The 17,543-nt window shown below is 36.2% G+C and overlaps 1 protein-coding gene and 1 pseudogene across 11 annotated transcripts in view; both read left to right on the plus strand.

Annotated features, from left to right (window-relative positions):
• The window catches only part of DACH2 (dachshund family transcription factor 2), a 667,650-nt gene that overhangs the window by 518,082 nt on the left and 132,025 nt on the right, over positions 1 to 17,543 (plus strand). The window lies entirely within an intron of this gene.
• LOC107512324 lies at positions 1,236 to 3,005 on the plus strand (annotated as a pseudogene).

Consider the following 17,543-nt stretch of genomic DNA (forward strand, 5'->3'; position numbering starts at 1 on the left):
GAGACCAGCATTATCCTGATACCAAAACCAGAAAAGGCCGCTACTAAAAAATAAAGCTACAAGCCAATATCCTTCATAAGTATATTTAAAATTCTCAATCAAAGACCAGAAAAATGAATTCAGCAGCACATTAAAAAGATCATTCACCATGATAAAGTGTGATTTATCCAAGGGATGCAGAGATGGTTTGACATACACGAATCAATCAATGTGATACATTACGTTAACATTACATTAACAAAATGAAAGAAAGTAATTATTTTATCATTTAAATAGACTCAGTAAAACCATTTGACAAAGTTCAACATATATTCATAATAAAAACTCTTAACAAATGAGGCATATAAAGAACACATTTCAACATAATGAAAGCCATATATGACAAATCCATAGCTAATACCATAATGGTGAAAGGTTTAAAGCTTTTCCTCTAAGATCAGGAACAAGACAAGGGTGCTCACTCTCACCATTGTAATTCAACATTGTACATGAAGTCCTAACTAGAGCAATAAGGTGAAAAAAAGAGAAGTATCAGAATTGAAAAAAGACGTAAAATTGTCTCTGTATGCAGATGACATGATTTCCTATATAAAAAATCTTAATCCCAGTGGCTAACTAAAGAACTGTTAGATCTAATCAACAAATTCAGTAAAGTTTCAGAATAAAAAATTAACATGTAAAGATTAGTAGCTGTTATACACTAACAACAAATTTTCTAAAAAAGAAATAAAGAAATCAATCCTGTTTATAATAGCATCAAAAACAATAAAATACTTAGGAATAAATTTAACTAAGGAGTTGAAAATCTCTACACTGAAAACTACAAAGCATTGATTAAAGAAAATGAAGAAGACAAATAAATGGAAAGTTATCCTGTATTCATTTACTGAAAGAATTAATATTATTAAAATGTCAATACTACCTAAAGCCATTTATTGCTTTAATGCAATACCAATCACGGTTCAATGGCATTTCCCCCACTATCTCCTCCTTTTTGTGGTAAGGGGGTCTCCATCCCTCTCTCAGCATGGAGGGGCTTCCACCTATCCGAATGTGTCTGCTGGTGCTGTATCTGGTGGGGCTAGAGAGGGCTCAAAGTGGGAAAGGGCATTCCGGCAGTGATGCTGTTCCAGGCAGCCAGGGCCTGGGCCTCCGTAGCCTCTGGGGGAGCACTTCCCAGTGGCGAACACTGTCTAAGGGTTAGTACCAGTGCACATCTCAAGCTCAACAACGAGATCCTGGGCCCCTATGTGCAGTTCTTGGGCATGCCCTATGCCAGGCCACCCCTGGGAACTCACTGCTTCCTGCTCTCTGAGGCCCCTGCCTTGTGGCCTAACTTGTGCAATACCACCACCCTGCCATCTGCCTGCCCACAGAACCTGCACTGGGTGCTGCCCGCCATCATGCTTCTTGTGTGGTTCACCAACAACTTGGAAGCAGCCACCACCTGTGTGCAGAACCAGAGTGAGGGCTGCCTGTACCTCAATCTTTATGAGCCCACTGAGGACGGTCCACACACACACACACACACACACAAACATATCAAATTGATGCTCAATCCTCTAGACAGTTTTCCTAAACTCTGGGAAGAAGCCAGTGATGCTGTTTCTGCATGGTGGCTCCTACATGGAGGGCACTGGGAACATGTTTGACTGCTTGTTTTGGCCACCTATGGCAATGTCATAGTAACCATGCTCAACTACCAACTTGAGGTGCTCGGTTTTTTCAGCACTGGAGACCAGGCTGCAAATGGCAACTATGGACTCCTGGACCAGATCCAGGCCCTGTGTTGGCTCAGTGAAAACATTTCCCACTTTGGGGACGACCACAAGCACATCACCATCTTTGAGTCTGGGGCAGAAACCTCCTATGTCAATCTTCTGATCCTCTTCTACCATTTGAAGGGCTGTTCCAGAATGCACTGCCATTTCCAGCTGGTTTGTCTACTACCAGCCATTCAGGTACAAGTAACTGCTTGCAGCTAAAGTGGGCTGTGACAGTGCTGAAGGTCTGGAGAGTCTGTGCCAGAAGTATTCCCAGGAGCTGGTGGACCAGGACATACAGCCTACCTGCTATCATGTCACCTTTGGGCTGTGGTGGACAGTGACATCATCCTTGATGACCCTGAGATCCTCTTGCAGCAGGGAGAATTCCTCAACTACAACATGCTTATCAGTGTCAACCAAGGAAGGGCCTCAAGTTCGTGGAGGACTCAGCAGAGAGTCAGGACAGTGTGTTCACCAGCACCTCTGACTTCATAGTCTCCAACTTTGTGGATAACCTGTATGGCTACCTGGAGGGCAAGGATGTGCTGCAGGAGACCATCAAGTTTATGTACACAGGCTGGGCCCACCGGGACGATAGCAAGATGCAGGACAAGACCCTACTGGAGCTCTTTACTAACCTCCAGTGGGCGGCACCAACTGCACCACTATCAAGCTTCATGCTACCAGTACCCTGTCTATTTTTACACCTTCTATCACCACTGCCAGGCTGAGGGTTGGCCCAAGTGGGCAGATACAGCACATGGGGATGAACATTCATATGTTTTTGGTGTTCCCATGGTGGGTGCCACTGACTTCTTCCCTTGCAGCTTCTTTAAGAATGATGTCATGCTCAACACCATGGTCATGACCTACTGGACCAACTTCACCAAGACTGGTGACCCTAACCAGCCAGTGCCACAGGACACCAAGTTCATCCGCACCACACCAAACTTCTTTGAGAAAGCAAGGAGAAGCAGTACCCACACATTGGATTTGAAGCCACATGTGGGTGACAACTACTATGCCAACAAGGCAACTTTCTAGCTGGAGCTTGTGCCCCACCTGCATAACTTGCACACAGAGCTCTCACCACCACCATGCCTGCCTCCTTATGCCACGTATTGGCTGCCTTGCCCACCTGCCTGCCTCCATCCATTTGGGCCCTTCCCTCCCCCTCCTCCCACCAGTGCCAGCCACAAACACACACTATCTCACCTCCACTCCACTACAGTGGTATAGGGGGTAGCTTGGGGGGTCCTCCTGCCCAACGCTTTCTCCTCAGGAAGTGACAATTGGAAAGCAAGGAAGATAACTTGGTGGCAGGCTTTTCTTGTGTGGAGTTGTCACACATTGAGAAGCATTAGATAGAAATAAGTTTCTTCTCAGGGATGCATCTTTTTCCCATGCAGAGAGGCTCATTCTTTTCTCTGGACCTGGGCCTTTGAATAACTGGGGGGCATTTTTCCCCTCCATTGGGACACCAGTCTTTGGTGTGTGGAAGCATGGAAGAATTTTCCCATGTTGGAGGTGTGCTTTCTCACAATGAGATGTGTTTTCCTGTGTATAGGGTGAGGGTTTTTTTTTTTTATTCCATCCTGGACACATGTTGGCCCCCTCAAAGAATTTCTATGGGGATTTATATCCCAGAATCATGTTTCCTCATGTCTTCTCCCATCTCCTCTCTTCCCCCAACCTAATGGTAGTGGTATATTCACATGTAGTGACCCTTGGCCACTAGATAACCCAGAGTGGTACCTGGGAAGTATTGAGAAGATCACAGCCACCCCTCCCATCTACTCCAGTGAAGCATTTTTATCCTCATATAGCACAAGTCAGGTGAAATACATCCTGCTGGATAAAGCCTCACCTTTCACAGGTGACAGACATAGAATCCTTGCCAGGGAGACAGGAGATCCATGCATCCCTGTGCTGTCTGGGAACTTTTTTTCCCATGGGTATGAGACACTTTTCTCAGAGCAGAAACGTTTTTGGATGTGGATATGTGTTTTCCCATGCAGATGGTCCCTTTCACTCCAGCATTTCTCTGCATACCCAGGCCTCAGGCCCAGCACGTAATGCCTCCTGCTACAACAGGTGGGAACAAACTTCAAATTGGCAGAAGCTGAGGGGGATGTACAAATCCAGAAGGGAAAGCTCTGCACCTCCCTTTCCAGAGATTCTGAGTTAGAGGTCAGGGGCATGGGACCTGCCGAAGCCCTCATCGCACTCTGAGCACGACCTTTCCCTCAGTCCTCACACCATTGCTCATTCATGCCAAACTGGGTATCTGAGTTTTGGGGTGAAAGACAACCCAAAACGTGCCAAGGATTTCTCAGTCCTGGGCCAGAGCAGATAAACATGGATATGAAGGAGGTGTAGGTAGCACCTAAAGGGGGTCCACCTGTGTCTATCTTCGCCATGTCTCACTCCTCCCTCTCTGCCTCAGTTTTCCTTTCCCCTGTTTGTCTCCCTCTTTTAGGCCATCCTATGTCTCAGTGTCAAAACAGCTTTTACCCTTAGCTGCCCACTCCCTGTGACCTGACCCCTCTTTCTTCAGCTGTCAAGGCTTAAAAAATAAAGCAATGGAGGGAAGGAAAACAGGGAATAAAGGCTTCAGGGGACAGGTTTTGGAGAGACTGAGATCAGCTATGCTGAGAAACAAATGGAGGGGGCAGTGGGAACAGGCTTGAGTAAATATCAGCAGGAAGGATTTGAAAAAACATATGTAAGGTGACTTACCAGAGGGTACTTGAGATAGGATTTGAGTCTATAGGGAAAAGAACCATGTGTTTAAGGGACACCAATGGAAAAGAAAAGAATCCTCATTTGCTATATTTTGTGGGTTGTTAGTGCCAAAGTTGAGTAGGGGTTGGAGTGCTGTATTCCATTGACAGCCAGATCCAGAATCCCTGGTCTTGGCTCCCCAGAACTTGACTGTCTCTTCTCCCACCTTCACCCATGGAAACTTCATTATTTTTCCGCCCCTTCTGCTTGATCAGGTTTCTCTCCAAATAACCATACTCTCTAAATGCCAGAGACCTTGTCCCTGAATCCTATAGACAGTAGCTCCCAAAACTGGGACATGGGAGAGGGGGTGAGGAACCCCATGATTCAGCCACAGACTCTCATGCCCAGCCTCTTTCCCCAGAACAATTCCCTGACAATTCTCACCCTTTGAGGCTCTGTACACATTTTTAAACCTGGAAAAGGTGAAGAGAATATTGTAAATATAAAAGTTTAACTTAAAAAAAAAAGATTCCAATGGCATTTATTAGAGTAGTAAAAATAAAGGCCACTCTTGAAATGAACATGGCACCACAAAGATCCCCAATAGCAAAAGATATCCTAAGAAAGAACAAAGCAGGACGCATTACACTGTCTGATTTCGAGTCATATTCTAAATCTATAGTCATTAAATGATATGATACTGGCATAAAAACAAAACAAAACAAAAAAAAACCCAGACAAATAGAACTGAATTGAGAACCCGGAAATAAATACAAGCATATATCGTCAACCAATATCTGACAAGGGAGCTCAGAATACTAAATGGAGGAAAGAAAAATAAAAACAATCTCTTCAATAAATGGTGCTGTGAAAATTGGATATTCACATGTAAAAGAATGAAATTTGACCCCAATCTTAGAACACTCCCAAAAATTATCTTGAAATGGATTAAAAATAAATATAAGAACTGAAATCATGAAACTCCTGGAAGAAAATACAGAAGGAGAAATCTCCTAGGCATGGATCTTGGTAATGATATTTTGGAAATCATACCTAAAATATGAGTAAGAAAATAAAAAAAAAACAAATGGAAATATATTAAACTAAAAAGCTTATGCACAACAATGGAAACCATCGACAAAGTGAAAAGACAATCTACAAAATGGGAAAAATATTTTCGAGTCATCTATTTGATAATAGCTTAATATCCTAAATATATTAATAATTCATACGACTCAATAGCAATATATACATTACACACACACACACACACACGTGTGTGTATGTATGTATAACTCCAAATAACCTAATTTTAGAATGGGCAAAGGACCTGAATAGATATTTCTCCAAAAAAAGATATATGAAAGAACAACAGGTACATGAAATGATACTCAACATCAATGGCCATTAGAAAAATGCAAATTGAAACCACAATGAGATATCACCTCTACTTGTTAGAATGAATGTCCATCATCAAAAAAGACATGTGATAACAAATGCTGGCATGGATTTGGAGAAAGGGAACACTTGTGCACTGTTGTTATGATTGTAAATTGGTATAGCTGTTATGGAAAATAGTGTGGAAGATCCTCAACAAATTAAAATAGAACTACCATATGACCCAACAATTCCATTTCTGGGAATATATCCAAAGGGAACGAAAACACTAGCTTGATAATATATCTGTAACTTGATGTTCATAACATTATTTACAATAGCCAAGATATAGAAACAACCTAAGTGTCCATTGATGGATGAATGGTGATGGATGAATAGATAAAGAAGTTGTGATATATAGATAGATAGATAGAAATATAGATAGATATAGATAGATAGATATAGATATATAGATATAGAAATATAGATAGATATAGATATAAATATAGATATCTATAGATATCTATAGATATCTATACATACACACACAATGAAATATTAATCACTCATAAAAGATGAGGAAATTCTACCATTTTGTGATAACGTGAATGGAACTCAAAGGCATTATGCTAAGTAAATTGAGTCAGAGAAAGAGAAATACTGTATGATTTCACCTACATGTGGAATAAAAAAATAAATAAACTTATAGAATAAAAGATCAGACTTTTGTGTTTACCAGAGATAGAAGGTAGGGGACAGGGAATTAAAGAAAGGACATCAACCATGCAAACTTTCAGTATAAGATAAATAAGTATTAGGGATGTAATGTACAACATGATGACTATAGCTAAGAGTGCTATATGATATATAAAAAAAGTTGTTATGAGAGTAAATCCTAAGAGTTATCATCATAAGGAAAATATTCTTCCCTTTTTTTCTTTCTTTTCTTTTAATGTATTTATATGAGTAGATGTTAGTTGAACCTATTTTAGTAATCATTTTACAATATATGTAAATCAAGCCACTGCCGTATAACTTAAACTTATACAGTGATGTGTGTCAATTATTTCTCAGTAAAACTGGGGGAAAAGATTTAAATCTTTTTTTTAATTTAAGTAAATATGTATTTTTTTATTCTTACTTAATCTAAAAATAATATTCTGTTCAAAATGATAACAACAACGTGTTGGGTGATTGCACCTATTGGTAAGTGATATGACAAAAATGTTATAAGGGACAGGAGGGAGGAATTGGAAATACACTACTATAAGGTACTTATAGTACACATGAAGTGGTATAGTGTATTTAAAAATTGGCTTAGACAAGTTTTAAATGTATACTGAAAACTCCAGGGCAACCACTTAAACATTTTTAAATAAATATAATGAATATGCTAAGAGAGAAGAGAAAAATGAATAATAAAAAACTCAGTTTACACTTGAGAAGGCAGCAAAAGCATGCAAGACAAGATTTTTAAAAAGAAAAAAAAACAAGGACAATGAATAGAAAACAGTAACATATGTACTAGCTACTTATCTAACTATCAGTAACCACTTTAAATGATTGGTCTAAATATGCCAATTAATGGTGTAGAGTGCCCCATGTGCTCTAGTGACCTGGGATGTTAATGTCTTTGCCCTTACTTATATGCAATATACTTCTTATATAATCATGTATAGAGCAAACAAACAAAACAGTGCAAAACAACAATAAAAATAGAGATTCTCAGGGTGCATAACAAAAACTAGACTGAGCTATAAGTTGTCTATATGAAACTCACTTTAAATATAAAGACACACTGATTAAAAGTAAAAAATTGGAGAAATATATGCTTTGTTAACACTAATCAAACAAAAGCAGAATTAGCTACACTAACTTCAGATGAAGCAGGTTTTAGAGCAAGGGAGATTCTTAGGGATAAGAGGGACATTGAATAATGATAAGAGAGGTCAATTCTTCAAGAAGACATCAACAGGCCTTAATGTGTTTCCTCCCAATAACAAAGTGTCAAAATATATGAAGCAAAAACTGATAGAACTTCCAGGAGAAATAGATGAATCCACTATTATATTTGGAGAATTCAATACCCATCTATTGAAAATGAACATATACAGTAGGCAGAAAGTCAGGAAGGGTATAGTTGAACTGATTAGAACTGTCAATCAGCTGGATCTAGTGGACTTTTATAGAATATTTCATCCAGCAACAACACACATTCTTCTTAAATTCACATAGAACATTCACCAAGATAGACCACATTCTGGGCCATGAAATATACCTACAAATTTTAAAAGAATAGACATTATACAAAATATGGCCCCAGTCATAATGGAATTAAAATAAAAATAAATAACAGAAAAAAAGCAGCTGGGATATTCAAAAATGCTTAGAGATTTAAAAGCACACTTCTAAGTAACAAATGTCAACACAGAAATTTCAAAATTTTCAATAAAAATAAAAATGTCATCAAAATTTGTGGGATGCAGCAAAAGCAATACTTAGAAATTTATAGTATTGAATGAATATGTTAAAAATAAGAAAAGTAGGAAATTAGTAATTTAAGCTTTCATTTTAGCAAGTAGAAAAAGACAAGAAAATTAAACCTAAAGTGAAAGAAAAGAATGAATAAAAATTGACACAAATTAATGAAGTTAATAATTAAAAATTAATAGAGAAAATCAATGAACCCAAAACCTGGTTATTTGAAATGACTAGTAAAATTGAAAAAGCTCTATCTAGGATCACCAAGAAAAAGAGAGAAGATACAAATCACTAGTATCAGAAATGAAAGAGGGCCATTACTGCTGACACCATGGACATTTAAAAGATAATAAACAAATATTACAACTTTGTGCTCACAAATTTGATAACCTGGATGAAATTGGTCAATTTATTTAAAAATGACCTATCAATACTCATACAATAATAATTGATAATCTGCTTAGGCCCATATATATTAAATAAATTGAATCAATAAAATAGAAAGCACCAGCTCCAAATGACATCACTGGTAAATTTGACCAAATATTTAAAGAAGAAAATATAACAACTTTCTACAGTCTTTTCCATGTTATAGAAACAGCAGCAATACTTCCAAACTCATTCTATTTTGCCAGCATTACCCAATTACCAAAGCAAGACAAAGACATTACAAGAAAGAGAAATTATAGACCAATATCTCTCATGAGTATACATGCAAAAATCCTCAACATAATATTAGCAAATCAAATGCAGCCATGTATAAAATAATTATACATCATAATGAAGTAGGATTAATTCTAGGTATGCAAGGCTGATTCAACATTCAAAAATTAATTAATGTAATCTGTCACATTACCAGACTAAAGAAGAAAAATCATATGATTGAAAAATAGATGCAGAAAAAGATATGGCAAAATACAATAACCACACATAATAAAAACTCTCAGAAAAAAATAGGCATAGAAGAGAACTTACTCAACTTGTTAAAACATCTACAAAGAAATCTATTGCTAATCTCATATTTAACAATGAGAAATTATGCTTTCTCTCATGACACCTATTCATCATTTTACTGGAAGGCTTAGCTAATACAATATGACAAGGAAAGGATGGTACATATATTGGGACAAAAGGAATTGTCTTTGTTCAAAGATGACATGATTCCCTATGTAAAATTATCCCAAAGATTTGACTAAAAATCTCCCGTAACTAATATGGGATTATAGCACGGTGGCATACAAAAGTTGATTGCTTCCTATATACCAGCAATAAAAAATTGGTCTTTCAGATTTAAAATGAAATGCCATTTACAATAGCAACAAAAAATAAAATACTTAGGTATAAGCCTGACAAAATATAAGATATTTTTTAAAAATCCTACAAAAATATGATGAATGAGAAAAAAGCAGGAAATATGGCAGAGTGAAAGACATTTCCAGATCTCTCCCCTTGAAACAATAAGCTGAACATCTAAAACTCAGCAAAAAACACCCAAACTGTACACCAGCACATCTGAGCATAAGATCTGTGCATAAGAGCTACCACGGGTCAGAACCCCAGGTGTCAGGCAGTGGACTCGGAGAAATAAAGAAGCTGTCTCTCACAGCTGTTGGAGCTATTTGCAGGATGAGGGAGAAAGGTGATGGTGTGGGGACTTCCCTGAACAGCCCTGCCTGGGACTGCAGTGAGCTCCCTGTGGCGGGCAGCAGCAGGGCCCAGTCATTAGGGCAGAAGACAGAGAAGCAGGATAGGACCACAGAAAAACAACAGTTTAATTTTACCGACCCTGGTTGCAGAACAAAGGCTGAGCGACAGCCCTCAATTCCCAAATCAGAGGGCTCCTCCCCCCATACCCTCTGAGACAGATCACTACAGAGCCCAAGGGGAATCTGAGAAAACACTATCAAAACTGTTGCTAATATTGACAGGGACTGAAACTGAGAGTAGCAAGTGTGATTAAATACCTACAAGTAAATTAAAAAGACATTTAGGCTTTATATAAAGTAGAGATCCAAGAGGCTTAGACGTTACCTACTGGACACCAAAAGAAAAGTACCTTCTTTACAACAAGCTAAAGAGAGACCTTTATATAATAAATCTTTCCGGAAAAACAGCAGAATACACTTTTATTAATGTCCAGGCAGAGAAATAGTCCATTAAACACCATGAACAACCATTTGAAACAAGGCATCTCAGAAAGAAAGAGAAAAATCTCCAGAAAATAACCTTATAGATATAGAAATATATGACTTAAATGACAGATAATTCAAGATGGTACTCCTGAAAAAAACTCAATAAGATTCAAAACAACTCAAATCAACAATTTCAGGAATTGTAAAAAGATCTAAATAAGCAGAGCAAGGAGATTGAAAGCCTCAGAAAGAACCAAATCGAACTTCTGGAGATGAAGAACACAATACAAGAGTTGAAAAATGAAATAAAAGCTTGGGAAACAGAGTTGACCAAATGTAGGGAAAAAATCAATGATGTCGAAGACAGAAATTTAGAAATAAAGCAGAGGGTAGAAGATAGAACCCGAAGAATGAAAAAAATGAAAGAGAAATTCAAGAATTAGCTGATACCATCAGGAGAAGAAACATAAAAATAATGGGCATTCTTGAAGGAGAGGAAAAAGAACAGGGATTACAAAGCATTTTCGAACAAATAGTTGATGAGAATTTTCCAAATCTAAGCAATGAACTGGAGCTTTGAATTCAAGAAGTCAACATAACACCCAATTATCTCAAACCAAAAAGGCCTTCTCTAAGACACATTGTATTAAAATTATCAAAAAATCTATGACAAAAAAAGAATTCTCAGGAGAAAACAAGGAAAACAAGTTGGTAACCTATAAAGGAAAACCCATTAGATTATTATTGGACTTCTCAGCACAAAATTTACAAGCCAGAAAGGAGTAGAATTCAATATTCAAACTTTTAATGAAAAGAACTATCAGTCAAGTATAACATATCCAGCAAAGCTCTACTTTAGATATAAAGGAGAAATTAAGACCTTCCAAGACATACAAAAATTGAGAGAATTCTCCACTACAAGGCCTGCACTACAGGAAATACTAAAAGGTGCCAGCCCAATGACAACAACAAAAAATAACAACAACAACAAAAATTAGGGTTAAGGTGACTATAAGGCAAATCTTAGCAGCGGAGTGCAACCCTTACTAAGAACAGGACATTATGAGCTTAAATAATATGAAAAGAATTGCTATAGCAAGATAGTAACAAACATTCACCATAAATAGGGACAAATTGAGACAACAATGATGAAAAAGGAAAGGATTCAAAGATCCAAATTCACAAAGGGGAAAGGAGATGAGGCACACATGGAAGAAAATGGACAACTATATAACCACACACCAAAGATTCAGAACTGAAGTATATAACATAAAACAAAAAGAACAAGAGGCCAAACCCACAAGAGACACCAAAATAAATAAAACAGAAATGCAAAACAAGGAAACAATGGAAACACTGAGCTACCAGAAAGCAAAAGATAAAATGGCTATAAGAAGACCTCATATTTCAATAATCATGCTAACTGTAAATGGAATGAACTCACCAATAAAAACACAGAGAGTTGCAGAATGGATCTAAAAACAAAATCCAACCATATGCTGCCTCCAGAAAACACATCTTAGCTCCAAAGACAAATATAAATGCAAAGTGAAAGGATCAAAAATGATATTTCAAACAAATGGCATTCAGAGAAAAACGGGAGTATTGGTACTAATATTGGATGAAATAAACTTCAAAGTAAAAAAAGATGAAGAAAGATATTGAGGGATACTTCATAAGGATAAAGAGAATCTTGCACCAAGAAGACATATCGCTTATTAATATATATGCTCCCAATCGGGGAATAGGTAAAACAATTACTAATAGAACTAAAGAGAGAAACAGAGCAAAATGCTACCATAGCAGGGGCCTGAAAACTGCAGCATCAGATATGGAGAAATCATTCAAACAGAAAATCAATAAGGAAATAACATCCTTAAATGACACATTAGATCATCTGGACATAGTTGACATTCACAGTACCTTCCATCCGAAAACAGCTGCTTATACATTCTTCGCTAGTGCACATGGAACATTCTCAAAAATCGACCACATACTGGGACACTGAGATAGCCTCAACAAATATAAGAGAGTTGAAATCACACCAGCCATATTCTCTGATTTAAATGCTTTGAAACTAAAGATCAACTGCAAAAAGAAATCAGGAAGAACCACAGATACATGAAGATTAAACAACATGCTACTGAAGAATAACTTGGTCAAGGAAGAAATAAAAAGAGAGATCAAGAGATATATAGAACCGAATGATAATGATAGTCCAACATATCAAAACGTTTAGGACATAGCAAAAATGATCATAAGAGGAAAGTTCATATCATTACAGGCCTATCTCCAAAAACAAGAATGAGCCCAAATAAACAACCTAATGCTTCATCTTAAAAAATTAGGTAAAGAAGAATAAGTGAGGCCTAAAGTTAGCAGAAGGAAAGACATCATCAAAATTAGAGCAGAAGTAAATGAAATTGAAAACAACACACACACACACAAACTGAAAAAAATAAATGCAACAAGGAGATGGTTCTTTGAGAAGGTGAATAAAATTGACAACCCCCTGGCTAGACTCACTAAAGACAAGGGAAAGGAGTATGGAAATTAAAACAATTATCAAAAACCTACCAAAAAGTAAAAGTCCAGGACCAGATGGCTTTGCCAGTGAATTCTACCCAACATTAAACAGATTTAATACCTATTCTCCTCAAACTTTTCTAAAAAAAAATCAAAGAGGAAGCCTTACTTCCAAAATCATTTTATGAGACCAATATTATTCAGATACCGAAACCTGGTAAAGATAACACACAAAAAGAAAACTAGAGATCAATATCTCTCATGAACACAGTTGCAAAATTCTAAATAAGATACTAGCATACCAAATACAGAAACATATTTAAAAAATTATACACCATGATCAAGTGGGCTTCATCCCAGCAGCATAAGGATGGTTTAGCATTCACAAATCAATTAATGTGATACGCCTCATAAACAAATGAAAAAATAAGAATCATATGATCATATCAATAGCTGTAGAAAAAGCCTTCAACAAAAAGACAGTGTCCATTTACAATCAAAACACTTAAAATCGGTATAGAAGGAAAGTACCTTAACATAATAAAGGCCATCTATGACACACTCTCAGCCGACATTATAACTAATGGTGAAAAACTAAAAACCTTCCCTCTAAGGTCAGGAAGAAGGCAAGGCTGTCCACTATCACCGCTGTTATTCAATATAACATTGGAGGTCCTAGCAAGTGCAATCAGATAAGAGAAAGATAAAAGGCATCCAAATAGGAAACGAAGAAGTCAAACTGTCACTATTTGTGTATGCCATGATTCTCTATATAGAAAACGCTAAAGACTCCACAAGAACACTACTAGAAACAATATGCAAATACAGTAAAGTTTCTGGATACAAAATAAATGTTTAAAAATCCATAACATTCATATCCTCTAATAATGATGTGTGTTAAAATAATTCCTTTCGCAATTTCAACCAAAAGAATAAAATATCTAGGAATAAATTAATGAAATGTGTGAAGGACCTATATAATGGAAACTACAGGACCTTATTAAAAGAAATAAAAGAAGATACAAAGAAATGGAAAGATATTTCGTGTTCTTGGATTGGAAGAATCGACATAGTTTAAAATGACCACATTACCAAAAGCGTTATACAAATTTCATGCAATCCCCATCAAAATCCCTTCTGCATTTTTCTAAAGAAATAGAACAAAAAATCGTCAGAATTGTATGGAAGCACAAAAGACCCAGGATTGCCAAAGCCATACAGAGAAACAAGAACAAGGCTGAAGGCATCACTCTCCTCATTTCAAATTATACTATATAAAGCGATAGTAATCAAAACGGCATGGTATTGGCAGCAAAACAGATACTTGGAGCAATGGAACAGAATTGAGAGTCCAGAAGTAAACTCATATTTATATGGGCAAATAACTTTTGACAGAGAAGACAAAGACATGCAATGGAGAAAGGAAAGCTTCTTTAATAAAGAGTCCTGGGAAAATTGGAAGATCACCTGCAAAAGAATGAAACTAGACTGTTTTCTGTCACTACACAATAAAATTAACTCGAAAATAGATTTAAAAACTGAATATATGACCGGAATTAATAAAATGCATAGAATAAAACATAGGAACTATACTCAAGGGCCTTGGACTTAAAGAGGATTTTGTAAATTTTACCTCAAAAGAAAGGGAAGTAAAAGCAAAAATAAATGAATGGGACTACATCAAACTAAAAAGTTTCTGCTCAGCAAAAGAAATTGTCAACAAGGTAAAGAGACAACCATCCAAATGGGAAAATATATTTGAAAGCAATGCTTTCGATAAGGGTCTAATATCGAAAATATATAAAGATCTCATACAACTGAATAACAACAACAACAACAACAACAACAACAACAACAACAAATGATCCAATCAAAAATGGGCAGAAGACCTGGACAGACACTTCTCCTTAAAGGACATACAAATGGCCAACAAATGTATGAAAAGATGTTCAAATTGCTAGCTATTAGAGAAATGTAAATCAAAACCACAGTGATATACCATCTCACTCCTTTTGGAATAACTATAATCAACAGAATATTTAATAACAAATGCTGGAGAGGAGGCAAAGAAAAAGGAACCTTCATACACTGTTGGTGGGACTGAAAATTGGTGCAGCCACTATGGAAACCAGTATGTAGGTTCCTCAAAAACTAAGAATTGATCTACAATATTATTCAGCAATCCCTCTACTGGCCATTTACCCCAAAGTTTTGAAAACACATCTACAAAAATATATTTGCATTCTGATGTTCATAGCAGCATCATTCACAGTAGCCAGGACATGGAAGCAACCAAAGTGTCCTATGGTAGATGATTGACTAAAGAAGCTGTGGCACATATTTACAATGGAATATTACTCAGCTGTAAGAAGAGATGAAATATTGCCATTTGTGACATGGATGGACCTTGAGATGATCTTGATAAGCAAAATAAGTCACACTGAAAAAGTTGAAAATCACATGATATCACTTATATGTGGGATATAAACCTAAAAGCAACAAATGAATAGGACAAACAGAGACTCAGGTACATGGATGGTGGACTAGTGGTTACCAGAGGGTCGTGGGTGGAAGAAAAGGAAAGAGATTGACAGGGTAAAGGGAGTCAAATATAGGGGAGTTGGGGAAGGATGAAGTGGGTGAAGGGGATCAAATATATGATAACTGAAGGAAACTGAACTCTGGGTAGTAAACACACAATAGAATATATAGATGTCAAATTATAATGTACACCTGAAAATTATATAATCATATTAACCAATGTTACCCAATAAAGTTAAAAAAACTGAAAAAATATGATAAATGAAATAAAAAAATACCTAAATAAATGGAGAGTTATTTTATATTTATAAATAATAAGCCATATCATTAGGATGTTAGTTCTTACTACGTTGACCTATACATTCCATGGAATCTTAATCGAAAACCATGAAAGTTATTTTGTGGATATCAAGAAACTGATTCCAAAGTTTATATGCAAAACAAATGACTCATGATAACCAACATGACAGTACAGAAAAACAGTCAGTCAACTGATCTTACCCTACTTCAAGATTACTAAAAACCTATAGTAGTCAAGGCAGTGCGAGATTGACAAAATAATAGACAAATAGATCATTATAACAAAATGTAAAGTTCAGAAAAATATCCATACAAATGTAATCAACTAATATTTGATTAAGGAACAAAAGCAATTAAGTGAAAAAAATCATAATCTTTTCAATAATTCACACTGGAATAACTGGGTATCCTCATGCAAAAAGAGAGAAAGGGAGGGAAGGAGAGAGAGAAAGGGAGGGAGGAATGAAGGGAGAGAGAGAGAGAGAGAGAGAGAGAGAGAGAGAGAGAGAGAGAGAGAGAGAAGGAAGGAAGGAAAGGAGAGAGAGAGAGAGAAGAAAGAAAGAAAGAAAGAAAGAAAGAAAGAAAGAAAGAAAGAAAGAAAGAGAATGAAAGAAAAAGAAAGAAAAAGAATCTAGACACAGATCTGACACTCTTAACAAAAGTTAACTCAATCTCTATCATGAATTTAAATGTAAATTTCAAAATTATAAAATTATAAGAAGATAACATCAGACAAAATCTCGGTGATCTTGGGTTTGACAGTGAGTTTTTAGATACAATACCAAATGCATGTTCCTTTAAAAAATGATAAATTGGACTTAAACATTAAAATTTTTAAGCTGTTATATGAAACACACTGATAAGAAGATGAAAAGATAAGCTACAAGTGGGGGAAAATCTTTATGAAACATATACTTGATAGAGGACTGAGAAAATTTTCAAAGAATTCTTAAAATTCAATGATAAGAAATAAATAACAATTAAATATGAGCAAAGGTCCTGACATTTCATCACATGAGATATACAGATGGTAAATAAGCATATAGAAATATGTCCAACATCATATGTCATTAGTTAATTTCAAATTAAAATGAGATACCCCTATTGGAACAGCTAAAATTCAAAACTTTGTCAACATCAATTGCTGATAAGGATATGGAGCAACAGGAACCCTCATTTATTGCTGATGGAAATGCAAAATGGTACAGGTACATTAAAAATATTTTGGCCATTTTTCAAAAAGCAAAATATAGTCTTTTCTATTTATCCAAATGAATTGAAAGCTTACGTCCAAACAAAATTCTACATACCAATGTCCATGGTGACTTTATTATAATTGCTAAAAGTTTTAAGCGAGGAAGATGCCTTTTAACAGATGAATGAGTAACAAAACTGCTGTACATTCATACCATGGGATAGTAGTTAGAAATAAAATCAAATGAACTATGAATTCCTGGATGAATCTTCAGTGCATATTGCTAAGTGAAACAAAACTAGTCTGGAAAGACTAAATAGTACATGAATCCACTTGTACGGCATTCAGGAAAAGGTAAATCCAGAGACAGCAAAAGTCAAATTTAAGAGAGGAAGGATGAGTAGGTAGAACACATGGGATTTTAAGGCAGTGAAATTATTCTGTGTGATACTGTAATGGTTGATACATTATATTGTATATTTGTGAAATGTCATAGTA

This window comes from Rousettus aegyptiacus, unplaced genomic scaffold (genome assembly GCF_014176215.1).
Source record: "Rousettus aegyptiacus isolate mRouAeg1 unplaced genomic scaffold, mRouAeg1.p scaffold_m13_p_9, whole genome shotgun sequence".
Lineage (NCBI taxonomy): Eukaryota > Metazoa > Chordata > Mammalia > Chiroptera > Pteropodidae > Rousettus > Rousettus aegyptiacus.